The sequence below is a fragment of the Cuculus canorus genome, chromosome 3, assembly GCF_017976375.1.
Source record: "Cuculus canorus isolate bCucCan1 chromosome 3, bCucCan1.pri, whole genome shotgun sequence".
Lineage (NCBI taxonomy): Eukaryota > Metazoa > Chordata > Aves > Cuculiformes > Cuculidae > Cuculus > Cuculus canorus.
The window spans coordinates 90,931,728-90,944,544 of record NC_071403.1 but is presented as its reverse complement, the minus strand read 5'-3'; positions in this window follow the sequence as shown (position 1 = coordinate 90,944,544).

Below are 12,817 nucleotides of genomic sequence, written 5' to 3'. Positions count from 1 at the left end.
ATACTTGTCTGGAAAAACTGCTAAAATAGAAGTAGATGTGTAATATTGATACAATGCACAGCTCTGCATGGTTATAGTTAACCATTTATCATCTCATAGCCACAGTACAAACTCAGTTATATCTCCCAGTGCTGTAAATACCATTATATTCCAACAAGTTTCTTAGGAAAGTATCAGACACTGGAGCATGTGGCCAAACTGTGATTCATGTTATTACAGTGAAACAGTTTTACTTTGCTGATGTATTGCTGAATACTTAATGTTTTCTGTGCAGCCTCTTTTGGGAGAATGATAGTTCATAATGGGTTGGTGGGCCTGGTCTAAGTTGTCCAAGTAGCCTGATGCTGTAAATTTATTCACAGCACTGCATAAAAGGCAGCTCTTTCTGGTGTGCTCGTACTTGGGATGTCTAGTTATGAGCAGGCATAGGTAGGCATAAAGGGGAGAATTTTCTGGCCACATGAAGTCAAGAGGATTTGGGCTGGGCCAGAACTGTTATCTCAGCTTCCCACGGAAGAAAATATTATGATGATAGTAGCCACCTACATTTTAGATATTGAAGCTCTTCTTTTTTGCTGTTTTAGGGGAGCATTTTATTTATTTTAGCTACACTGTAATTAAAAATAGCAGCAAACCAAGAAGGGGTTAGAGTGAAGGCACAGAAGAATCAGCCTCAGTGGAGAAATGAGTTTGCTTCCCACAGTTACCAGCAGCCTCTGCTTAGAAAATTGGGTCTTTTCAGATTGCAAATGACTCCAGAAAAAACAAAGTCCCAACTGCAACTTGAAGGCCAAAGTTAAGCGTGCTGTACATGGCCATGACCAAGTTAAAAAGACAGCAGTCTCAGTATTTTCTTCTTTGAAAATGCCCATCTTTTGATCTGGGATTTTTGGGTCGTGTCATTATTGTGTAATGGGAACAGTAAATCTTATCCAGGGGAATTCTTAGGCATAGTGAGATTCAGGATATGGCACAAGACCACCTCTTAACCAAATTAATAAATACTTTACAGCAAGCATGAAAGGTCTTTGGAGCTATTATTCTAAAAGATTGTTCTGGTCATTACTTCTGTAGTAGCATTACACCATAGTTGCCTTGCAATCTCAGACACTTGCATAAAAGAAACATTATGCTGAAACTTATGCTTTTCATACTTTGGAAATATTTTTCTTGTTAGTAGCAAGCAAAGGGGAGACTACCCTTTTTCAATTTTCCATTGACTTGTACAAGTGTCCTAGATCATGTTTTTTTGAAGAGAACTTGAGTTAGAAAAAGGCTAAAGCCTGACCTGCAGCCTGACAGAGGCAACTTTCAATGCTTTTTTTTGCTCAGTTTGGGTTTGCCGAGAACTGCAGGCATCGGGGGCTGCACCTTAGAACCACTGGGAACACTCATTTCATCTCATGAATGCAGTTGGTGACCTAGGTCACAGCTGCCCTTTGCAGCCTTCTGCTGTTGGAGCAAAGCAGTGTTAAGCTCCTGAGAGGTGTGCACTGTATGTGCGAGCATGGCTATTTAACCTGCACAGTCAGACTTTCCAACACAGTATAAAGCATTTGCTATTATTAATTGATCCAGGCGCTATTATAATTGTCTTGATTCTTAACTAAGAGAAGATTTTTTTTTTTTCAAACATTCAGGTCAAAACCGGTTAAATCTCAGTTAGGATGCATCCAGGGAAGGTGCAGATGAGTTTAGAGTAACTACCAGGCAGTGGCTGACAGGCAAGTTCCTGTATTTTCAGCCAGAGCCGGTGATTTTGAAACCTGACCTTTCAGCAGCTGCCAGCTGGGCAGTAGATTTGCTACGAAGAAGCTGCCCAGAATGGTCTTTCACTTGCTGACAGGTCTCTGCAGTTTGCTGTTCTTGAACAACTTAGCACTGAGTGAGCTAGGGATGCCATCAGCTTTTGTAACCAAAGGGTGGCAAATGGCAGGACCCAACTACTGGGATACCACTGCACAGAGGTGATGGATCAGGACTGCATTGGAGCAATCTCTGTGCTGCTGTACGTGCTCCCCTTCTCAAAGGAAGGCTGCAGGACGAGGAAGAGTAATAAGGAATTGGGCAACTTGTTCATCTCTTCATCTGTGAGTGGAGTGCCTGCCTTGTCCCAAGGGATCCCCCTTTCTCACATGTTGTGAGGAGCTGGCATTTCTGTGCAACACAGTCTGCATGCTCAAGTATAGGAAGACAGGACATCACCCCAGCTTTTGAGACAGGCTTCCTGTATAACTAGGAGTGAATCTCATGCTCGCCATGTTCTACTGTTTCACGACAGCATGTGAAGATAGACAAAATAGGGGGCTTGTAAGGAGAGGCTACATCATTCATGAAGCAAACACATACACCTTGAAAAACCATGCAAGCCCTCATTTGTGTTACATGGGAGAGGACCAGGGGTAAATTACATTCTAACACTCTAAATCAGTGCTTTCAGGTGCCTCTGTTATGAGCTTGGATAACTTTTTTCCGTATTATCCCTATTTCACAGTCAGAAAAATAAAGCTTAGGATAAGGGATGAACTTGCTGACATTCCCCTAGCAAACCACAGGATATAGAATATATCTTGCATACTGCCTTGTCTCTACAGCCAAGGGAAACATATTCATGTGCATTTAAAGAGAAAGGATCCTGTGAGCCGAGCTAGAGCGGCAGACTTTTCTTAAACACACACTCAAAGAAGAAATCATTTTCGAAGAGGAAAATATGCACTTGGAAAACATACTCAGTTTTAATGGATATTAATGTCTTGTAAAAACAAAACAAAGCTTGAAACTTAATAATTTGCCTAAAAATAAAGAAAATTATGTTTTTAAAGTTATACAGAATTAAATTATCCAATGTTTGATATACTTGAGATGAAGTGTTTTGAATCTGATGCCCACAAAATAAATTCGATAAGACAACATGTGAGTGGAAGGAGGGGGCAAGGAGACTGAAGGTAAAGGTGAGGAGGCAAAGCGTGTTTTTCCGGAACACCACTGACACCAGCTCCTGAATGAAAGCAGAAAGACCTGGGCATCAGAAGGCAGAAAAAAAAAAAAAAAAAAAGGGGGAATGCAGTTCCATCTGTGGATACTGTTTCCTTTCATGGTTCTCACTGCCTGACGTCTTTTTCCCATCAGTTCCTCAGTGATGAGATCAAGGTGAATTACGCTGGATGGGTGAGCCTTGACAGAGCAAACACAGCTGCTGGTGAAGAGTGCTGCTTTGAGAAATAAGCAGGAGGTGACGGTTTTACTAAGCCAACCCCACTAAAGATACTTCTCCTTTTCTGTCTCCAAGGCTCAGTTCCTCTCCCACTGCAGTCAATGATAATTTCCCTCCTGACTTCAGTAGGAGAATTGAGCTCCTGGAGAGCAATGGCTCCTGACCTGGTTTCTTCCCCTATTATTATGTTAGGCAGTAAGCCTGAAAAGGTTCTCTTATGCAGGCTTAAATGTAGCTGACTTGTATTCCCTCCAGAACAATCTTCTCAACCCTTATTTGTCTTCCCCTTCAGATGGTCCAGACAAAGAAGCAGCTTGTGTTATGCTGTGGCATTACTGAGGTGAAAGGAGTCTGCTTTATCCAAAGAGTGAGTTTGGGGTCAGGAAACAAGCTCAAACTGTGGTGGAGATGGAAGACCCTTCTAGGAAATTAAGGCTGCATCACTTTGCCTTTTATGAGAGTAAGGGTGCAATCCTGTACATGTAGCTAACTAGGGCGTACTTTGGCTTTTTTAGAGCCTTCCATATTTGTTCCAGCAGTTGAGTTATATACATATTTTGCTATGCACATAATACATAGCTTGGCAAGCAAAAGATAGGAAGGGTAAATGATGGTATGTTTACCTTAGCTCATGGGGATGTCTTAGTGGCTTAACCTTCAAATGTGGTGTGCCTAACTTTTCTGTAACCATAGGTCCAAGTCCCAGATGGGCTGACTCAGCCTTTATCTTCCTCAAGATAAATTCAGTCTCGTTCACTTCACAGTGGGTGGGTGTTTCAGATGAAGCCTTAAAAATGAGAGTTTTGTCTGGTCTGGATGGACCCTAATGATCCCTTAGCACTTTTCATGAGAAAAACATTGGTCGTGGGCCAGAATTCCTGTTCTTTGCTGAAGCAGTGTGCTGGGAGCATGAAGAAAAGGCTCTACAATGCTTAAAGCACAAAGACACTAATGTGATGTTGAAGCAAACACGGTGATGCTGTAAGCCAAACTTACTGAACTCCATGCACATATGGGGCACAGTGGGTAGACCCTAAAAGAGCTGGGATTTAAGGTTTCTAGCAGGCTAGAATGTCCTATACAGCCCAGTGAGTTAGCAGTAGGTAACAAGTGCTTTTCCTGTCCAGGAGATGTAATCCAATTGTGTAACAGGCAACAATAGCATTTAGTAGTGGACAGGTATGGTTGGACTTGATGATCTCAAAGTTCTTTTCCAACCCAGTGATTCTATGATTCTGTGATAAGAAGACAAGGAGTAGTAGATCAGTTAGTGAGGCTCTTGCACAGAGATGTGAGAGGCTGACGGGTTGAAGCACATTCTGACAATACTCGAAATATAAGGATGTACATCCCTTTATGAGTAACTTTGCATAAAAATTCCATAGTGTTCCTAATAAATCTTTCCAAAGACACCTCTGCCAAGATCTGTGTATTCCCTCAAAATTCTTTTTTAGTCATATCACTATTAAAAAAAGAATCCAAATTAGCTCTACTTTTCTGACAGCATAGCCACAGAAATACTGTAATTAACACAACATCAGGTTCATTCCATCAGCTGCAGATGTAAACATCCTTACCCATATGCCACAGGCTCAGGCAAGTAGGTTAAACACAATAAATAACTTTGTGCAGTTTTGTCAGAGCTCAAAAAATTTCTGAAGCTAGTTAGAAAGAAAATAGATTTTCAAGTTGCATTTTTCCCTCAGTACATCCTTCAAGGCTTGAATGTCTCTGTTCTTCCAGGACTAGAGGCACTGCGATAGCATGAGAGACTAATGGCTTTGTATTTCTGGCCAAAGCGGAAGGAATGGAAAGATCATGAAAGATGACCAGTTTGCCTGAGATCTCTATCCGTTTTCCAGGCACAGGTGGTTCGGTTTAGCATCTGAAATGTTGGATCCTGAAGCAAACCAAAAGCAATTTCCAACCTCTAGGGAGGAGCCCATAATTAGTACGAAGAATGGACAGTGCTGGCAGGTCATATGGGCCTTACGGAGCTGTATGTCCTGAAGAAGCCATTTGTTAGTGAAGTCAGTACACTTCTGATAAGGCAAGCACATTTCAAGCATTTAGGCTTAAATAAACACACTGATTAATGTGCTGTAGGTGGAAATTAACTTTCCACTGTACTGAATCTCTTAAAGTGTTTTCTCTTTTAGCAGGCAGATCTGTGCAAAATGTTATAAAATAAAATACCATGGAAGTATTAGAGATGGTTTGGAAGCATCATAATAAAAGCTTAAAATTAATAGTGTTGTCCAGTCAATGTCAGGGAGTTTTCTCTTTGGCTTCTTCACTGTGTGGCCTATTAGATGGGTGACTCAAACAGGATTTCTTTCAAATCTCCCTGGTATAGTGAGGGGATTGAAAAGTATTACTTGCATGTGAAGTGATTTGAGAGTGTGCACAATAGTGCTACAGAAGTGCTAACTGGTATTATCAGGTGTGAATAGATATCCTTATTATCAGCAGACACTCTTCAACAGCCCTACTCTAGTATGCATCAGCAGCCAAGAGTGATCTCATTTTATACAGCAGCAGCCAAAGAAATAGGTTGGGCTGCTTAATATTAAAATGCATTAGGGGGTTAGTAAGCAACTGCATAACATTATTTTTGAAAACGTGGAAGGAACATGGCTCAGTACATGGTTAAGTAAATTTATAAAAATGCAGTATTACTAGGTTCTATTGTACAAGTCTATTCTATAGCCTAAAGAGCTTAACAGTATAAATATTTTAATTTAGAAAATGCTTTTTCAGATAAAATAGTGAGAATTAAGTCAATAAACTTTCCTTACTTTAACTTCAGGGTCAAACTGAGTCATTCACCTACACACGTGCACCATGAAAACTGGCAGAAATCTGGTATAACTTTATGATAACTGTATTTATCTCACCCATATCTGGCATAGCAATTTTAGGACTGATGTATTCCAGACAAAATTGCACATAGAAGGATACATGTGCATATTTGAAAAAAAAAACCAACATGGAACTCGGAAGCCTTGACTTAAATCAAAGGACTAGAATGAGGAGGAACAGGAGTTGCTGGAAGCAGTGTGTATCTCTGCTCAGTGATAAAAGTCTCCTCCTGTGTTGTGCAGATCACACACCAGTAATAGCTAGCACAGAATCTGTAGTTCAGGTAACGTGTGCTCCTTAACTGAAAGACCTCCTCAGGTTGTGATGTTCTTGGAAACCCTGTGTGCAGAATAACATTGGTCCTCCTCCTCTGAAGTCATTAATGTTTCAGTAAAAGCCTAGAGCACCAGAAAGAAACCCTAAAATTTGTTAGTAGCTCTGTAGAGAGAAGGAGATGAATAAACCCCCAGAACGAAATTCCTCTCCAGCTTCAATATATTTGAATTCAAATTTGAATTTTGTAGTTTGAACCCATCTCTTCTTCTGAGCTCTATAGAAACATCTTGCTGTGCAAGGATCCTAAAAAAGGAACTTCCCGTTGGGTGGTATCTCTGTAATCTTATTCATATGGCCCTTGAGGCAGTCACTAAACAGATTAAAACTTCATTTAGGGTGAATTTTTGAGAGTTTTAGTCATCTAAAAAGGAGCTGAACGGTGAGTAGAGCACTTTGGTGGTGTCTCTGTTAACTGTACATGACTTGAGCTGTGACTGCTGCTTCTCTTGCAGTAGCCTTCACAGATTTCTTCAAATCCCATTTAAACTTTATTATAGGAAACACCATGTTGATTGACCTTCTATCTTGTCTCCCAGAAGAGGTTTTAAAATAAAGCAGGTACAAAAAGATAGTGAGTGTTATAAGTGGAAAGGTTGCACTCACACTTTGGGGCAGTGAACAAAATCGAGTACATTCAGGAGTCTTCAAGACATAAACTGATACAATGAGAGACAAAAGAGCTGTGAATCTTGACAGCAGGGAAAGCTCTGGTCTATTAATGACAGTAAAGATAAGGTGAAATCCAGTCTAAATGGATGAATTGTAATTGATGTAATGTTGAAAAAAGAGCAGTCCTTCGGCCTGCCTTAGTCACTGTGTCTCTAGTGACTCAATGTTTTTAAGTGGCACCTTTCCAGTGCCCTTCCAATAAACAGTATCCAACCATCAAAGCCCTTTTACACAGTCACTGCTTCTTAGTCAGATGAGGTTTCTGTCCTGTTTGTGTGTATGTAAACTGAGGCACAAACTGTTGGGGTAGGAGGTTTAGAATTGCCTTATTGCCTTGATGGGCGATTGCTGACCTGGGTAGAAAGCCAGACAAGCTGGTTGGACTACTAAATTCTGGTAATTTTAATATTGAGTAATGTTAATAAAAAAAAAACAGCGGCAACCTGGCTTAAATGAAGAGTTGTTGATTTGGTCCCAGACTATATTTAAATATTTTATTGCACAGACGGAGCCCCTACAACTTTATTTTCCTTCATCCCATAAAGCCTGTGTTTTACAAGGATACTTTTTTGTCCCTTGGGAGGGCTGGACCCTGCTTTCTCTGAATTTGTGTGTATTTTTTGTGAGGGAGGGTTTGGCTCCGGTCAGGAGAATCAGTTACTCAAGGGCAGGACAGAGCAGCTTTCCCTTATGGAGGGGCTGAATCTGCTGCCTTCACTGTTCTCGCACCTTTGGGGCATGGCTGTCCGAGGGGTGTTTGGCTGGCTACAGATCTCCCTCCCACCAGTGTGGTGCCCGCTGTACCCCCAGGGAACCCACTGCCACCATCCAGATTGCTCTTGTTAAAAACCAGACTTGTTAAATACTCTGCATCCAAGCCTCACCTGTCTTGGGCATTTTTACTTAGCGCAGCCACATTTCTGTCCCACCTGAGCAGGAGATTGCAGGGGAAACTGCCATCCTGTTTATCCTAATATTTTCCTAATTGTAATTTCTCAGTCTTTTGGAATCTGACAGGTCTACTAAAAAGAATAGTGCAAAAGGTAGGTCCCTCATTCCCAGAACAAAAAACATTTGTGGAGTTGTGTGTGTGTGTGGGGAGATTGTGGGTAGTTTTTTTGTTATTTTTTTCTTAAGTAAAACAGAGAAATTTTTAATTGTTTCCATGAAAGAAGTGCTCAGAACCTGAAAGGGATGGCTCCATAGACAGAGCAAGATACATGGGGAGAGATAAGCTCTAGTTGGCTTGTGTAACACAGTGAATTTGGAAAGCTCTCCCCCTAGCTTCTAGATAAGGGGTTTCCTCTTTAAGGCAGTGACAAACACTGACCAGCCAAATTATAGCTTTCTGCCCAGCAGCACATCACTTATAATGACAAGCAGCAGACGGAAACTTTTCCAGCAGGCATTACTGCTAAAGACACTGCATGTCCCATGACCTGCAGGGAGTACAAAGTCTCAACACAAGTAATTTAATAATAAAAAAAAAAAAAAAAAAAAGAAAAAGAAAAAAAAGTAGAACCATTAAAGGATTTCAAAAACCCACAAACCAACAAAATATCTTTATGATTTATCTGATTTGTAAGAGGAGAATTTCTGTGGTTCAGCGGTACCAACAAGTGACTTGCTAAGAGTACAATCCAGCAGGAACAGAAAGACAACCATGTCTTATTTTTAAGTTTTTACTCACCAAAAAAGCCATCTCAGCAGCCACCAGAAAATTCTGTTTGTTGAGGACATAAATTATTAGCCTACGTTCTGCATTCTAGAGGGCAAGGGTATCCTTTTTTATTTTACTCCTTAATTCTTCCTCACTTTTTAGAAAATAAAGCAGGATGTATATTGAAGAAGTGAAGCACCTTTCTTCTGTGTTATTTTGTTGCATATTTCTTGCATGTTATAAGATCTTGATCTCATGGTTACATACATTTCATGGTCACTTAATGCATTCTGTGTCTCCTTGCACATTATGGCCCCTCTATAGAATCTGAGATATTTAATACTTGGGAAACAACGGGAAACAACAGAAGTAGTCTAGGTATGCTTGAGATTTCTGTGTGCAGGAGAAAGACTAAATCCTTACTGAGAGGCCCTCACACCATTATTTTACGTACTACAATATTCACCAGAAAGTTCTTACTAATAAACGGGATGGATTTTTGTTTCTCCCATTCAAAACAACTAATTTTGGTGGAATAAAGGGTAGAGTGGCCTCCTACTGATAGCAGTAGATGTTTAAGTGTGCAGTGCTGACAGGCATGGGGAAGGAAGAAATGGGTAAGCTTCCTCAGTTTGTGGTCAAAGTGACTGATGAAAAATAAGTAAGCCCTTTTACCTATGTTTAAACCTGACTGCAACACCACTACAAAGTTAATTTTTGGTTAAATATCTACACCTGGAGTGCAGAACAGATATATCCGGGCTAGCTTATTTTCACTTTAGTCCCAAGATTGTGCTCTCATTTTCACACCAGAATAATTTCTTTCTTCAGTTGATGGTTGAGATCTGAACATCTGGTCTGTGTGCCCCCAGCAAAGCTCTTCCTTTGTACATGGGCAGGATCTCTGGTGACAGGGATGACTCATGGTGGCTGTTGATATGCGCTGAGAAAAAGTTGGGCTTTTAGCTAGTGATAGAAGAACAATTTTAGGTCCAGCATTAATCAGTGTGAACCTTCACCCATGCCTGACACTGACTGCATCAGGCACAGCCAGGCTAAGCTCAGCATTTTGAGAGTGGAGCTGAAGGTGGAGAAAGGCAGTATTGGAGTGGTGCATAATGGAGGCAGGACCTGTGCAGTATGCTGGAATAGAAAATGTCACGAAACAAAACAAAACCGCTTCCCACTCAAATAGACAAGAAAAACGATGGGATTTGGAAATGCCTGGACATTCCCAGCAGACTTTACCCAGAAGTATATCAAAGTTTGGTTTGGAGCAACAGCTACATGTCATTGAAAAATTACTTTCTCCCCCCCAGATAATTTATAGAGTATTCAAGAGTGACCTGTCATCATGATCTCTGCCTTGAAAACAAAACAAAAGCAAACAATAAAGAGTTTTGTGTGGATTTATGCACGTTCCAGCCTTTAATTAAGCTGTCCAGGGGCTGCTGAGTATCCAGTCTGCTCTCACGGATGATGGCATAAATCCAGAGCAAGCCTACTAAAAAGTGCAAGTTCAAATGAGAGTGAGAGAGACTATTTCTTGAGCTAGGAGAAAAGTTTAATGTCAAAACCCATTGGAACCCAAAGTACCTTGCTCATGCATGGTGACGGACATTTTGGAATCCACTGGGATGAATCTAGCCTTGCTATTTGTGTGCAGTACTAATATTTTGCCTTCAGAAAAGTTGCAAGCCATCTAGATTAATCTGTTTTCTGGTCCCATTTTACTTGTACAACACAGAGCAATCCAGCAGAGCAATCCAGCAGAGCAAAGACCAATACTGTTGAAAGGAAGAGCTTTACACAATCTCCAGTTTACCAGTATGAGGAAGATGAGCAACAGAGACAAAACTCAGTACAGCACAAGAGCACTGGATGTATTCAACCCTCTAACTGCTCTGCATGCTTCAGATGGCAGACCAGAGCTAGGCAGAGGTACTGGCTAAGTACAAGATACTATTATTAGTTTGGGAGATCTTCCTTCCTGACAGCTTGCGCTCACTTGTGTGATGTCCTTTTCTTGTTACTAAAAAAGATCTCTGTATGCATCCTACCTTAAGTTCAAAGCCTTTTTTTTTGAGGGTAACCCATCAGCCTTATGTTTCCAGGACTGTTGTAGGATAGGCTGCATCCGAGACATTGAGTCTGTGTCTAACCTCATCACATTCACAAAAGAGTTAATACTGGCTTCCCTGGTGCCCAGGCAGTGATTGACAATCCTCAGACTGTCTGGCTGGGGCACCTGCAGATAACCACCTGAGATAGATCAGCACAGGAAACCATTTCCACACAGCATGAATGTGCAGGTGGTGAGCAATATAAGGAGCATGATTATTATCCCTTTTCTAGCTAACTGTTCTGGGCCCCCTGTATGACGTCTGCATAGCTGAAATGTCATCACTCAGCCAGATGTTGAAGTCACATCTATCTAAATCCAGTCAGATATATGGAAAGTATTGTCTGTTTTGAAGGGCATATATCAAGCGGCATTTCTATGAATAAGGGATTATGACTAAATAATGCATTTTCTATTAATAGATCCCTATTAATGTTGCAGGTGTTAGTAGTAACTGCTCTTTGAAGCATTACTTAATCACCCCTTTTGCAAATCCCCATAATCTAGCTCTCATAAAAATACATGGATTATTGATTGAGAGGACCTCTGGGATCCCTAAAACGAGGTTCAGCTCAGATGCCTGTGCAGTGCAGGAGACGCACCACAGATTGCTCCCTGGAATGTCTGCCAGGTGTTTGTAGTTTCATGCATAGCATGTCTTGGAAATAATAAAAGAGGTGCAGAGGAGGTCATTCCCATCCAGGAAGACCAGGCTCAAGTAGAGGAAGGAGAAGGAGGACCATTAGTAATAGCTGGAGAGGTTGAAGGTGCAGAGGTTATAGGGTAGGCTATACCCTACTCTCTGGGAAACTTGTGATGCTGAAAATAGAGAGCAAACATATCTAATAAGTTGTCCTCAAAACTGATGCATAGCATGCAGTCAGGTTTGCCACATGCTTGTAAAGCATACAAACAATTGGGACAAACCTTTAGAAATGGGACGGGTACAAAAGTAGCTAGGAATGCAAATTAATGTTTAAGAAACACATGAAGAGCACTAAAAAAAAGTAGATTTCCTAGATCCCAGTGTTAATATTTTAGGATTACATCTGCAAAGCCTAGTACTGCTGAGGACTGAGCAAGTGAAGCTAAAGTGCACCCATCCTTCCTGCTTAGCAGACCTTTAGGGTTCAGCTCTTTGTGGCTCAGATCTGTGGAAGGACTTCAGGGTAGCTTAAGTGGGGCTTGGGCAGAGGGGGCTTGTTGCTTAAACTTGTGTTAAAGCCATGGTGTGCAGGCTAGAGACCCTGAGATACTTGAACCGCCAAGATTAAAACAAATTTATCCTCAGAATAATAGCAAGGCCAATAAGAAATAGACCCCACAGAGCCTCAGGTCCAGAAGACTACCCTGCTTCTGAGCTGTTCATGGAGCACTAGCTAGGGGATGACTCCACTGTGAGCATGCAGGAGCTTAAGAAACTTCTCAGAGAGGTCCTTGAAACTGTATTCTACCCCATTTCACGGGCACCTTTGGCAAACCATAATCCCAGGCACATGTATTTGTCAGTTCTGTTTGACTCCTATATGAGGCCCAAATGCCCCCATCTTGTGAGGCTGAGCGGTGCAGTGCCTTTAATCATACTGCTGTTGGCTGGAGATTCTGAACTGGGTGTTTGCAAATCCTCTGGCTGTAACAAGGGGCGGGAGGGACTGTGGCTCTGCACCTCTGAAATTGGGAGTGGGAGAGACAGAAGATCCCTAACCATCTTTCCTTCCAGGAAGGACTGAAAAATGGAAAACATGCCAAAGGACCTTAATCAATTAAATCATACTCTTCAAAAAGTACTGAAAGGTAAAGAAAATTTCTCAAGAAGAAGAAAAAAGGACAAACCAATTCCTCATAGAACTGCTTAAAAGAGTACCATTTGCCGGGGTGCCACCATCTGTTTGTTCTGTGTTGTGAGGAATAACCTTGATGATATTACATTAAAGGGTTTTTAATATAGTAGTGT